We start from the raw sequence: 12,741 nt of genomic DNA on the forward strand, positions 1-12,741 counted from the left end.
ATAGCCTTGCACTCAACATGATGAAGCATCTCTGCTTGGGAATACAGATGCTTAGTAATGTTCCATAAAGGCTTCCAACCTGTAACAATAAAGGCTTCCAATAAATGAGACAGCATTGCCTGATTTCCTATGAACTTAAAAAAAATCTATAAAGGATTAGTAGTCTGTAAAGCACTTACAATTAACTTGTCCAAGGAACAAAACAAAAATAGAAAAGTGAGAGTCTTCTAGCTGAATCCTAAGAGATCAGAGCTATGCAGCATGCTATAAGCAGCTCGGTGGTATGACTGCTTACTTATGCCTTGCTGCCTCAGTTTCCCTTATTGAGTAATGCAAACTTCTGAAATGATGACGGGGAATACTTTTGGGGCATTGTAGTCTGCTTTTGCAATGTCTAATGTGAAGTAGATTACTAGATCATTTGGTCAATTACTGAGTAACAGATTGATTGACTCCATGGAGAAATGCCTTGGGAAAACAAAGAGGGTTTTCCTCTTGGATAAAGGTAAAGGTAAAGGGACCCCTGACCATTAGGTCCACTTGTGACCGACTCTGGGGTTGCGGCACTCATCTCGCTTTATTGGCCGAGGGAGCCAGCATACAGCTTCCGGGTCATGTGGCAGCATGACTAAGCTGCTTCTGGCGAACCAGAGCAGTGCACAGAAACACCGTTTACCTTCCCGCCGGAGCAGTACATATTTATCTATTTGCACTTTGACGTGCTTTTGAACTGCTAGGTTGGCAGGAGCAAGGACCGAGCAACGGGAGCTCACCTCGTCGTGGGGATTCGAACCGCCAACCTTCTGATCAGCAAGTCCTAGGCTCTGTGGTTTAACCCACAGCGCCACCCGCATCCCTCTTGGATAGAACTGGCTACAGTCAACTGAAGACTGGTGAGGGGACCACTGTAAGAGCCCATTGTGCTATCCTGGAATAACTATGAAGATGTGCCCATAGAAGAGCAGTTGTCAGCCCTCTGTGGTGAATTGTGGAGATCGCTAAAGTGAGGGTGTGCTCAGACAGGAGCTTCCCATATTCATGACAGGGTTTAGTTCAGGGGTCGGCAAAGTTTTTGAGGCTTGGGTCAGTTTCTTGTCCTGCAGATGCTGCGGTGGGCCGGAGTGCGTTTGTGCGTGCATGCGCACACATGCGCAAATGCTATTTCTGGCACTCCTTCTGGCGCGGAGGAGGCGTGCGCAGCTTCCCATTGACTGCAGGAACTTGAAGCTGCTTCCACCAATGCCCATTCCTGTGTTCTCTCAGCTTGAATCTCCTGTTCCTGCGCCAGTCTGACAAATGAAATTGTTAGACAATACCTGTATACCTCACAGTTTTGTTGCACAAAGTTGGGCAATTCATATCAATAGGCACAATGGAAAGTGTATGGAATGGTTAAGTGGTGAGGCCCATAAATGAGAAAAGAGCTATCCTATGTAGCAGAATGGATTGTGCACTGATAGTCCTTCTTGAAAACCATGCTGGAAATAGAAACAGCTAATTTGTTAACCCTCAAAAAATGTGAAGTAGCTGGATTTCATCTTATAGAACGTACATTGTTTCCTTCCTCTGCTTTATATAGGGAAATCTGTCCAACAATAGAATAATTGTGCTTAATACACGCCCCCCGCCCTGCCTCGGACTGAAGTGCTTGTTAACAGAGGGGTTACAATAGTACATGGGTTTAATTATTATTCATTCATTATTATTCATTCGGCTGCATAATCCAGCCCTGCCATCTCAAAGGAAAGCAACAATCAAACAACCACAAATAATATAGCCAGTTAGCTTTAGGGAAACAAGAAAAATAAAACTTCAGTCTTTATTAAAAGCCAACCGAAACAGAATGATTTCACATTGTTTTTAAAACTCCAGGTTTTGTGAGACTCCAGGTGTAGGAAACGTAACAGTCGCTGAGCTGCTACAGAGGATACTTTTGTGTTTCACCTGGAAGTGCATACAAAAGAGATGCACAAATGATTCGTACAGCTCCTAAATTTGCTTCTAGGTTGTGTGTGAAGCAGGAAATAGCAGGTGTTCCTTGTTGCAGACTTGCATGTTCTTCCAGAAGCACTGTGTGTCCCCCCCCCCTTTTGCAGGACATGTAGGGAAGTGTGTTTAATTAAGTGTACAGCACCTGAAGATTTTTGCATTCTTTGAGGGGCTTGGGCAAAACCATAATATTTTTCATGGTTGGACTAGCTCATCATGAAGGAGAAGAGGTCGCACAGGATGGCTGCATTATTATTTATTTTTATTTTGCAGGGGGCGGGGAAATGTCACCACTTTAAGCAGTGACAGAGCTGCAATAGCAACCCAGCGGTGTTTCTCGCTGAATCACAAACAGAATGGCCAAATGGGAGGGATACTATTCTGAGCAAAGCACCTATGAGAATACTTGGGAGGAGGGGGAAGTCTGTGCAGGTGCCTGCTTGGATCAGGGCTCAGCTGAGAGCCAGGAAGTGGAGGACCTCTGCCTCCCATTTAGCCTCTTGTCCTGAGTCAGATCATCACTGGAGCAACAGCTCCCTTGGGACTCTAAGCTCCTGTTTATTGCCGGCCAGCTGCCTGTCTCTCCAGAAACGGGGAAATGCATACTGACTAGGCCATTCCATGCTCTGAGCCCCTAAGCAGCAAGGGCCTTTCATCCCTGCTAAATGAATGTCTGTCAGCATGCGGGCCGCAGGAAAGATAACCTCTAGGAGCACAAAAATGCGATTTATTAGGCCCAACACATTTCGGTCAAGTTCTTCAACCTTGACACTATAAAATATATATAAAAAATACATTGCCATTTGAATAGTTTTATTGATTAAAACGTAGGTAAAATACTGCCAAGTATTACAAAGACAATGGTTGTCAGTGGGATTTACCTCTTAAGATTCTGCAGCAAGATGGAATCTAGGATTTCCTGATTTCCTCATGAATTGCACATAACTTGAGCTGTGACTGATACTTCTATAACTGCAAGGCTTTAATCTTCGCATGGTTCTCCAACTTGCCAACATGCATTTTGTGCAGAGTTAATGTTGCTCGCCTCCCGAAATGCTCCAGATGTCAGTGTGGAAAATTAGTTTCAGGGTCTCTTTGTTTTCTTGCTAGAGGACCCATTGATCCTGCTCTCTAGTTGAGATGGACTTTGCTTCTTACAAAGTGAACACAACCACTTCACCATACCCCAGATTCTGTGAGACAACACGTAACAATCTGAGCCTAAACAACAATGCAACAGAGTACTGAGAAACAAAAATAATTATTTTTGAATCCAGTTGAACTGTGTGTTGAATTGGTTGAGTGTTAATTAAATTCAAAAAACACCCAAAGGCATCATAACTAATTTACATTAAAGGCTCTTTTATATCAATGGAGTAAACACAGGCAGCTTGGTCTACACACCCAGAGGTGCATTTTAAAACAAATGTTCTTTAATCACTTCAGACGCCTCCAAGGACTCACTTGGTGCTTAAAACTGGCTCATTCAGGTCAAAACTTTAAACCAGCAATGCTTTGCAAGTATCACTGCTCTAGTGCACACCTGGAGCTCCTCTGGTACATTTATTTATATCTCTGTGTATTTATCTAATTAAGGTCTATACCATTGTTTGTAATAAATAATTTCAAGGCAGTTTACGCATGGAATGTTAAAATTAAAACTATTATAAAATTATTAAATATAATAAAAAGGTGAGCCATCTACCGACAGCACTTCAACCCCCCCCCTAGATTCAGTCTTAAGTTTATTGCCCATGAACTTGCACACCTTCTTTTTTGAGCTTCTGAGTAACAGCTGAAGCTGCCCATGGTTATTGTTCTTTCTGCATATTGAAGTTTGTGTGTGCAGAAAAGTGAAAATGGTTTTAGGGCCTCCCGGTTTATGGCATCATGATTTTCCAGCATAAATGCCATTGAAGGTCTGGTTCAATGAGGCCAGCATGCCACCTTAAAATATTCTTAGTGCAAAACCATTAGAGAGTCTCTTCTGCTCTGCCTGCACAGTCAGATGCACAATGCAAAAGGTTTTCCAGCATGTGTGCATTAGTATTCTTCATGCTCATACGCAGCATGATATTCCCCACTCGGTCTGCTGCTCTGTGAAAGCACATTTAAAGTCACACAGACCGTACTACGGATCCAAAAACTAACTGCCAGGAAGAAATGAGCTTACAATTTTAGGTGGTCAAATCTGTCCATTTTAATGCTAATTTTAGACACAATCCATGCCCCCTTGAAATATCCCTTTCTCCCCAGTCCCTATCACTATCTGTCTCTCAGTTGGTAACAAGTATAGCTGAGCAAAAAACCTCCCACTCCTCCCATACAGAGATCATGAGCTGACAAGTGTGGTCAGACTCACCTGACATCTCTCTGGTTGCATTTGTTGCATATTGAGATGGACAGGGGGCGGTAAGAGGAGGTGATGAGGTTGATACACTGCAACTGCACCAGCAGAGCCAATACAGCGCACTTGCTGGCGTGTTTGTACCTCACCACCCTCACCGCCCTCTCCCACTCTCCATCCTGGTATGCAGCAGCGACTTAGCCCAAAGGAGATCAGGTGAGCAGTGTGGCTCCACCACGCCACCCACTACTGACTGATGCAGATTCAGTGGTGTCAGGGGTTCAGGAGCAGAGGCAAGGGCAAGGGAGGAAACAGAGAGCGAGGGGGAGGAGGCAGAAGAAAAGATGAGTGATGACGACGACCCGAGATCTCCGAGTCTTTCCAGTGAATCAGAAGATTCACAGAAAGGAGCACCAGTGGCCAGGGCAAGGGGGGAGCCTAGGGGGACACCCCAGGAAGATAGAGCCAGAGGGGACTCAGAGGGGAGCAGTTGGAAATCGGGACCAGCGTCACCGCCAGAGAGCAGGGAAGAGGAAGGGCGCCAGGGATCAAGCGCTGGCAGCTCACAACAGGGGGGAGGGCACGAGTCAGGAGTGGCCACACCTCCATCGGGGAGCGAAGAAACGGTCAGACGGAAGGTGGAAGGTTGGGCGCGCGCGACAAGTTCAAATGCACAGGAAGGTGGCGCAGTAGGCAGCCCGGAAAGGGAGCCAGGTCCTAAAGCCCGCCGAAAGGAGGGAGAAGAGTCAGGGGGGTCAGCGTCAGCGTCAGAGGAATCCCGGAAGGAAGAGACCCCGGGGGGCAGAGGGACCCAGAGAAGAACAGTCAGGCGGAAAAGGTGGAGCAAGGCTAGGATATTAAGTTGGTGTACAAGGGGCGGAGACTCAGATGGAGCTTCGCCGATCTAACCATGAGACGTAGGGTTGCACGCAGCAGCTTGAGAATGGAAACTGTAACTCAATAAAGACTTTTATTTAATGAGCGCTGGCTAGCGTGATCCTCTGTGAGCTAGGATCTGGAAGCAACTCTGACAAGTGGTTTGACTGTTCTCCAGGACTGTGCATGCAGGCTACTGTACTTAACGGTGTGAGCATGTCTAGGCTATATGAATGGCCCCAGGAAGGAGCAAGATAGTAGAATCTGCATGTGGGTGGTGTGCATGGGCCTTCCTGTTCCAGGAAATGACCAGGTGCATTGCAATGTGTCCAGCAGGAAGTGATGTCAACAAAGGAGGAAGAGTTAGAGCCACATGAGGATCCTGTGCATTTTGCTGCGTGAGCATGGGAGAATCTGGATTGTGGCCTTTCTTTGGGGATAATTTTGTTTTAGTCCCTGTGGAGAAGTCATATTTTAAAATGTGTCTAATGAGACGGTGTTTGCGTTATATATGCAATGTCTAGGAGTTAAGTGATGGATTAAGTTTAAAATACAAAGGATCCACTGGTGGCTGGCAGTTAGTTGGTACTGAGTTATATTCTTTCTTTGGCAATCACTTGTAGCTGAGTAAGATTGTCTTCCATGAACACAGTCTTAACAGTGAGTCGTAAGTGACTGGGGAGGCCAATTCTGGCTCTACACGTCCTTCCAGAGTGGGGACATAGGTTTCCAGGCAGGAGTTCATCACAGTGAGGGTTTGCCAAACATGCCTTCCTCTTAGCTCATTTCTCCTTTTCGCCCTGAGTTTGTGCTTCTTCAAAGTCTGTGACACCTTTGGTAAAGGCTGTTCTCCAGTTGGAGCACTCGAAGGCCAGTGTTTCCCAGTTACCAGTGCTTATGTTACTTTTTAGTTTTTTTAAATTTGCCTTGAGACCGTCTTTAAACCTCTTTTGTTGTCCCCTGCTATTTTGCTTTCCATTCTTGTGTTGGGAATAGAGTAGTTGCTTTGGAAGACGATAATCAGGCATCCGAACAACAGGCCAGTCCAATGAAGTTGATGTTGAAGAATCATTGCTTTGACACTGGTGATCTTTGCTTCAAAATGTACATTGGCATTCGTTCACCTGTCTTTCCAAGTGATGTATATTTTTTTCTGGAGACAACATTGATGGAATCTTTTGAGGAGTTGGAGATGGCGTTTATAAATGGTCCATGTTTCACAAGCATACAGTAAAGTTGGTAGGACGATAGCTTTGTAAACGAGCATTTTGGTTTCCCTGCAAATCTTTACTGAGTTATATAAGACTGGTCTGGGAACAGCAAGGTTCTTTTTATATTGAGTTAGAGAATGGTAAAATTGCACTTCTGATTGGCTCGTTGGATTGAAATTCTTGGTCACTCATAGGACAGAATTCTCTGCCACTGAAATCTGATTGGTTGAAGGATAGGCTGGCTGGAATATAAATAGGCTAGTTCTCCCACAGCTCAGGGAAGGAATATGACAGATTTAAACTGCTGACAAAAAGCGGAAGCAGAGGAAGAACCTGGAAGAGATGGCTGAAGGCAGGAATCTTACATCTGCTGCTGGAGCTGAAACAAGACAGGCAAGAGGCTATTGAGATTAGGGAAAGCCTGGTAATATTGTCTGTCCCCCCAGATGCTAAATCATTGACCTAAGCCAAATATTGGCAGAGAGGCCACCTAAGAGCGGTGAGCAGTGAGGAAGAATTTTACAAGGACCTTCTGGAGCAGACCAGAGAAAAGAACTGCCTGCGAGACTGAATTATAAGACAACTAGCAGAAATCCTTAGTACTAAGAGGGACTAAGGGTAATTGGCATATACATTAACTTTAGGCTAAGAACAGAGCTTTGCAAATCCGTCTCATGTAGGTGTCTGTATTTGAAAGCAGCTATCATTTAAAATATCAACCTCCTTTTAAAAGCCAGCATAACCCTTAAAGAGACAGCAACCAATTAAGTATAGTATTTATGTTACCTTATAGCTAATAATAAAGAAAGAACATCTCTCTTTTTTTTTTACTTATGAAGTGTGTCTGGCTGGTTTTGCACCATATCTAAAGTACCACAGCTACTGGGTTATACATTAAATGCACAGTATAACTATTTGATGGCAGTGCTTTGAAGATGAATCAGCAGCAGTAAATAAAAGCTGATTCTCCACACATTAAAGAAAGCTAAATTTCTACAGTCCCAAGGTGCATATTACAATTCATGTGTGCCTAACTCTAGGGATGGGTGGATCTGTCAGTTTTGGTTTCTCTCAGCTTCTCATTTCCTTTACGTTCAGTTCTCCACGATACCGCATCACTTTGCTATTTTTGTTGTTGATGCATTTGCTCTTCAGGTAGAGCTACAACATACATTTAAACCGTATGAGTCTTGCAAAGAATAATGGAATAATGGGAACTATAGTTGCTGCCTCATGGAGCTACAATTCCCAGCATCCTTAAACTACAGGTCCCAAAATTCCTTGAGAAATCATATGCTTTATATGTACATTGGATGTGCTTTCTGTTGTGTAAGTGGTCTCCTCCTCCTCCTCCTCCTTCACAATCCATAGGCAACCACTTTAAAGGCTTCTCTTGAAATTCAGATAGTTCCAGAGAGGTGTGGCTAGTTTGGCCCATGTAGCCACTGCAACTCAAAAAGAAAGCAATTATAAAATATGTTTTTATTATCATTTCCACCATCGGCCCCCACCTGCAGCTACTGTGCCCAGTCATTTCTCCCTTTCATCACTTGCATTGTTGATGCCTATAGGATCTCAATGCCAAACACCAAGTAAGTCTCTATATATTCGAAGTTAACTTTGCTCTATATTTAGAGAGAAGCTTATGTTTCACTCACACCACAATTCCTAAGAAAAGATACTGTCTGGATTGGACCCAAATGGAACATAGCATGCCCTCAGTCAGGTATCTCATTGTCTCCTAAAATAAAGTTGACTACCCCTTCAACTTGATATCGTTCTCCGCTAAGGTGAGTCACAAACTGGGATATCTGGAATAAAAATGAAGCCTCCCTGAAACATATGTTTATATACTGTTCTATACTTCCTAAATTTTGGGAGAAAGTGCTGGATTGTATAACTATGACTGTTCAGAAAAAAAATTTTCAGCAGAGAATATTCTTCTGAACCATATACCTACTATATGGAAGTTAACGACAGGACAACAAAAAATGGATTTTATGTGCTCTAATGGTAGCCAAGAGGCTGTTACTGATGAACTGGAAGAATTAAGACATGATCTCCTTGATAATATGAAAACACTTGCAACCTACAAACAGACTGCTTACAGACATAGACTCTGCTTGGATAAATACGACAATATTTGGAATGAATTTATGCAAAATGTAGTAGGCTTTGAATATTTATATTAGTTTAGGAGAATAATACCAACTTTATAAAATAATGTATGGGTTAGGGTATTTTTATATATATTCATATAATTTTTCCCCTTTACACAGTTGTGTGTTTTGTTCTTTTGTTCTTTTTTTTCTTTTTGTATTGCTTCATTGCTTTATTGCTTTATTATTGAAAAAGATTCAATAAAGTATCAATTTTTTTTAAAAAAAAGATGGATCCAGGAAACAAACAAACAAACAAAAAATCCACAATCCAGCTGTTTCGTGTTATTAATATTCAGTCACCCCTAAAACAAATGCCAAGTTCTCCGGAGTTGAGTCAGGCCGCTGAAATTAGAACTAAGCAAAAGTTATGCTTACATAATCAGGCAATGTGCAAAGAATATGACCTAGCATGCTGAGAATCTGTAGCATTCAAAGCTGCCAATGAGATGAAGCTCAGGGGAAACACAGCATTCGGGGACACCGTCTATTTTTACTGGTTGTGTTTTGAGAATAAAAGGGAGTTTTTAGCCACGGGAATGTGTGCCTTTAAGAAGATTGTCCCAGAACTGAAGGCAGGAGTTTGCATCCTTTCACATCCCCCTAATACTTTTTATCCCCATTCCCAACACAGTAGCTAATCTTACAGCCTCTTTAGAGAGGCCTGTCCTAGTAAACTCCCTGTTCTCATCCCTCAGTGTCCCAAACCACGGAAATAGGATTATTCTATCTTCTAGACATGCCAACTCTGGGAGGAAGTGGAGAGTGGGTGAATTAAAAACAGCCTTTGAAGTCGCTGCCAGTGCAAAATGTAGTAGCCCATCTTTCAACAGGAGCAGAGAGTATAAAACTCCGATCTTGGCACGACTTTGCTGCCTGCCTGTTACGGGCACAGCTCAAAAGTGCTGCTTTTTGACAGCTTCAAGGGCTCTGAGCAGCCAGGGACCTGCATGCTGGCTCCCATATGTTCTTCCCTGACCTTCAGTGAGGATGCCTGTGTAAAATAACCTTTCTTAAATCAGCTTACTTTGGCCAGAACATGGTGTCCCAGGACAGAAGCCAGACATAGTTGTTTGCTGAATTTGGCAACTAGTAATCATCATGATCTTGCAAGAAGGGAAGAATGGGTGTGTGGTTAAGGCATAAGACAGGGTATCTGGGTTTGCATCCTCACTCTCCAGCAGATTGTATGTCTGGTTTCAGGCCTCGGTTGCCCCACATGCAATTATTATGATTAACAAACAGACAGATCACTTGATCATATCAAGATCCAATATATTCATATTAGGTTGCATAGCAGATAGTCATAAAATGTAAAATAGTAGCAGCGCATGAAAACTTTTGCAGTAGCAACTTTCCCCTGCATCAAGACTAAACTGCCTTCTAACTGCTCCAATTAAAAAGGATATATGCCGATTTCCTGAACTTCTGTTTCAGAAAACTCTTGAGCAAATGAAAACATGACTAGTGCCATCTAGTGTATCTGATGTTAGACACAATTCCAGCCTTTATTGTTAAAGTGAACGTCTGTAATTTGAGGAATGTCACCGTCATCTTATTGTTGTTAGCATTAGTTAGTCACTCGATCAAAATAAAAAGTCTCAAAGTGAGTGGGCAACAAGATAAAATGCAAACAGATAAAGAAAACAATGTGCACATAAAGCACAACAATGCAAGGGGCGTAAGTCCTACATCTCCCCACTAAAAAATGAGTGCCATGGTAGAATTTAGCTTAGCCACCAAAAGTCTAAGTAAAAAAGAATGTCTGAGGCTGGTGTCTAAATAATGACAATGACAAGGCCAAGCACATTTTCCTGAGGAGAGCAGAAATGGGAAGGAGGAAACCACTGAGAAAGTTTGTTCAGTGTGCTTATTGTGAGCATTGGCACCACCTTGCGCCCACGATTGAGGAGGCTGACATCCCCCATGTGATGTCCTGCAGCGCGATGTCGTGCAATGTTGCCTGATGTTGTGCTGTTTCCGCTGGATATTGAGGGGGTTCAGACTCTCCTTAAAAACCTGAGGGGGGGGGGGAGTGCCTTCCTGCCAGGAGCTGGCGCCCCTGATTGTGAAAACAGTATTTTGAGAGAAAGACAAAAACCTCTCTCTGCCCTTTTTCTCTACACCGATATTGGATTTATAACTTACATTTTCCACAGGTGGCAAATCGTGGTTTTATGTGGCCTGCTTCTGTAAACAGAATGTAATACCTGTATGAACTAGAAAGTGTATATGAGTTACAGTGGTACCTCGGGTTAAGAACTTAATTCGTTCTGGAGGTCTGTTCTTAACCTGAAACTGTTCTTAACCTGAGGTACCACTTTAGCTAATGGGGCCTCCCGCTGCCACTGCACTGCTGCTGTGGCACGATTTCTGTTCTCATCCTGAAGCAAAGTTCTTAACCTGAGGTACTATTTCTGGGTTAGCGGAGTCTGTAACATGAAGCATCTGTAACCTGAAGCATCTGTAACCCGAGGTGCCACTGTAATACATCTCAGGTTCTGTTCTACATTGAATGGATGCATTCAAATTGAGGGAGACATTTTGGCACTTTTAAAATACAGATTAGGCTTATTAAATGTATTGTTGTGAGGTTGGGGTTTTGGGGGGGTGGGTGGGGAGTAGGCTGTATGCCTGAGTCCCTTCTAATTCCTGGATCCACCAATGATTCAATTGTTGGAATAGCCCGGCCAGCTTCTTGGTAATGCGCCCCCCCCCAAGTATGGGTTGTTAAGGTGACAAAGGAAGTGGCTCTGTGCCAGAGGAAAAAAGGGTGGGCCCCTTTCCTTAACTGGCTGGGAGTTAGATGGACAAAAGTCAGAGTATTGTGGGAGAGCTGGGCGAGAAGCAGGCTGCAGGCAGAAGTCTGAGAGGGAGAGACATGCATGAATCCAAGGCTGTGGCTATGGGAGAAGCAAGAGCTTCTTAGTGTGTTAATACTGTGAGCCCCTCCACCATAGGTTCAGATTGTATATGTGTGTAAATAAACCATATATCATAACCACAGTCTCCACTGTCCCTCATTCCAAGGTAACCTGAAACCTTGCACCACTCGGATGTTGGCGTGGCATGCAACTGTATGAATTGCTTCCAACTAAAAGAAGTCCTGACGCAATTTACTAGCTTGTTAAAGAAAAAACCCAACAATAATAAAATAACATAAACATATTAAACATAGATTCAACAATATAATATCGCTGATGCCAAACCATTGACAAGGTTGGTGCAAGGCAGGCCTTTCTGAGGAGAGAATCTCATAAATCCCATGGGTAGTGTATACCGTATTTTTCGCTCTATAGGACGCACTTTTTCCCCTCCAAAAATGAAGGGGAAATGTGTGTGCGTCCTATGGAGCGAATGCAGGCTTTCCCGGGCTTCCTGCAGCTCCGCGCCATCCTCCGGATCCCGGTGCGAAGCCGCGCGGGGCTCCGGAGGGTAGCGCGGAGCTGCCTGCGCTCCAGGGCTTCTTGCAGCTCCGCGCCACCCTCCGGATCCCTGCGCGAAGCTGTGCGGGGCTCCGGAGGGTAGCGCGGAGCTGCCTGCGCTCCAGGGCTTCCTGCAGCTCCGCGCCACCCTCCCGATCCCGGCGAGAAGCCACGCGGGGCTCCGGAGAGTAGCGCAGAGCTGCCTGCATTCCGAAGCCTGGTGCGCACTGAAGAGCGCCCCTGGGCTTCGCGCACCTCTCCACAAGCCTGGGGAGACCGGCTCGGTTCCCTAGGCTTGCGGATAGCAGGCTGTTCTGGGGGCTGGGGTCAGGGGAAGCTCGGGCTTCCCCCGCGCCTGCCCCGTGCCTGGGGAGGGATTTTTTTTTTCTTTATTTCCCCCCCCCCAAAAAAAAATTAGGTACCTTGAACGCACCTTGTTTTAGAGGGAGAGAACAAGAAAAAAATTTTTTCCCCTGTTCTCCCCCTCCTATGATCCGGTGCGTCCAATGGAGCGAAAAATACGGTAAATAAATTACAACTACTACAAAAATAAAATAAAATACCCATTGTCTTGTGGCCACCCTTGGACTCGGCATGCAGAGCAGGGCCTTAGGGGATGATTTCAGGAATTTCAAACTATAAAAAGGGCCTTCTTGATGGTGGCATCCGCCCTGTGGAATGCCCTCCCATCAGATGTCAAGGAAATAAACAACTACCCGACTTTTAGAAGACAT

Source organism: Podarcis pityusensis (genome assembly GCF_964106645.2).
Source record: "Podarcis pityusensis genome assembly, chromosome: 11".
Classification (NCBI taxonomy): domain Eukaryota; kingdom Metazoa; phylum Chordata; class Lepidosauria; order Squamata; family Lacertidae; genus Podarcis; species Podarcis pityusensis.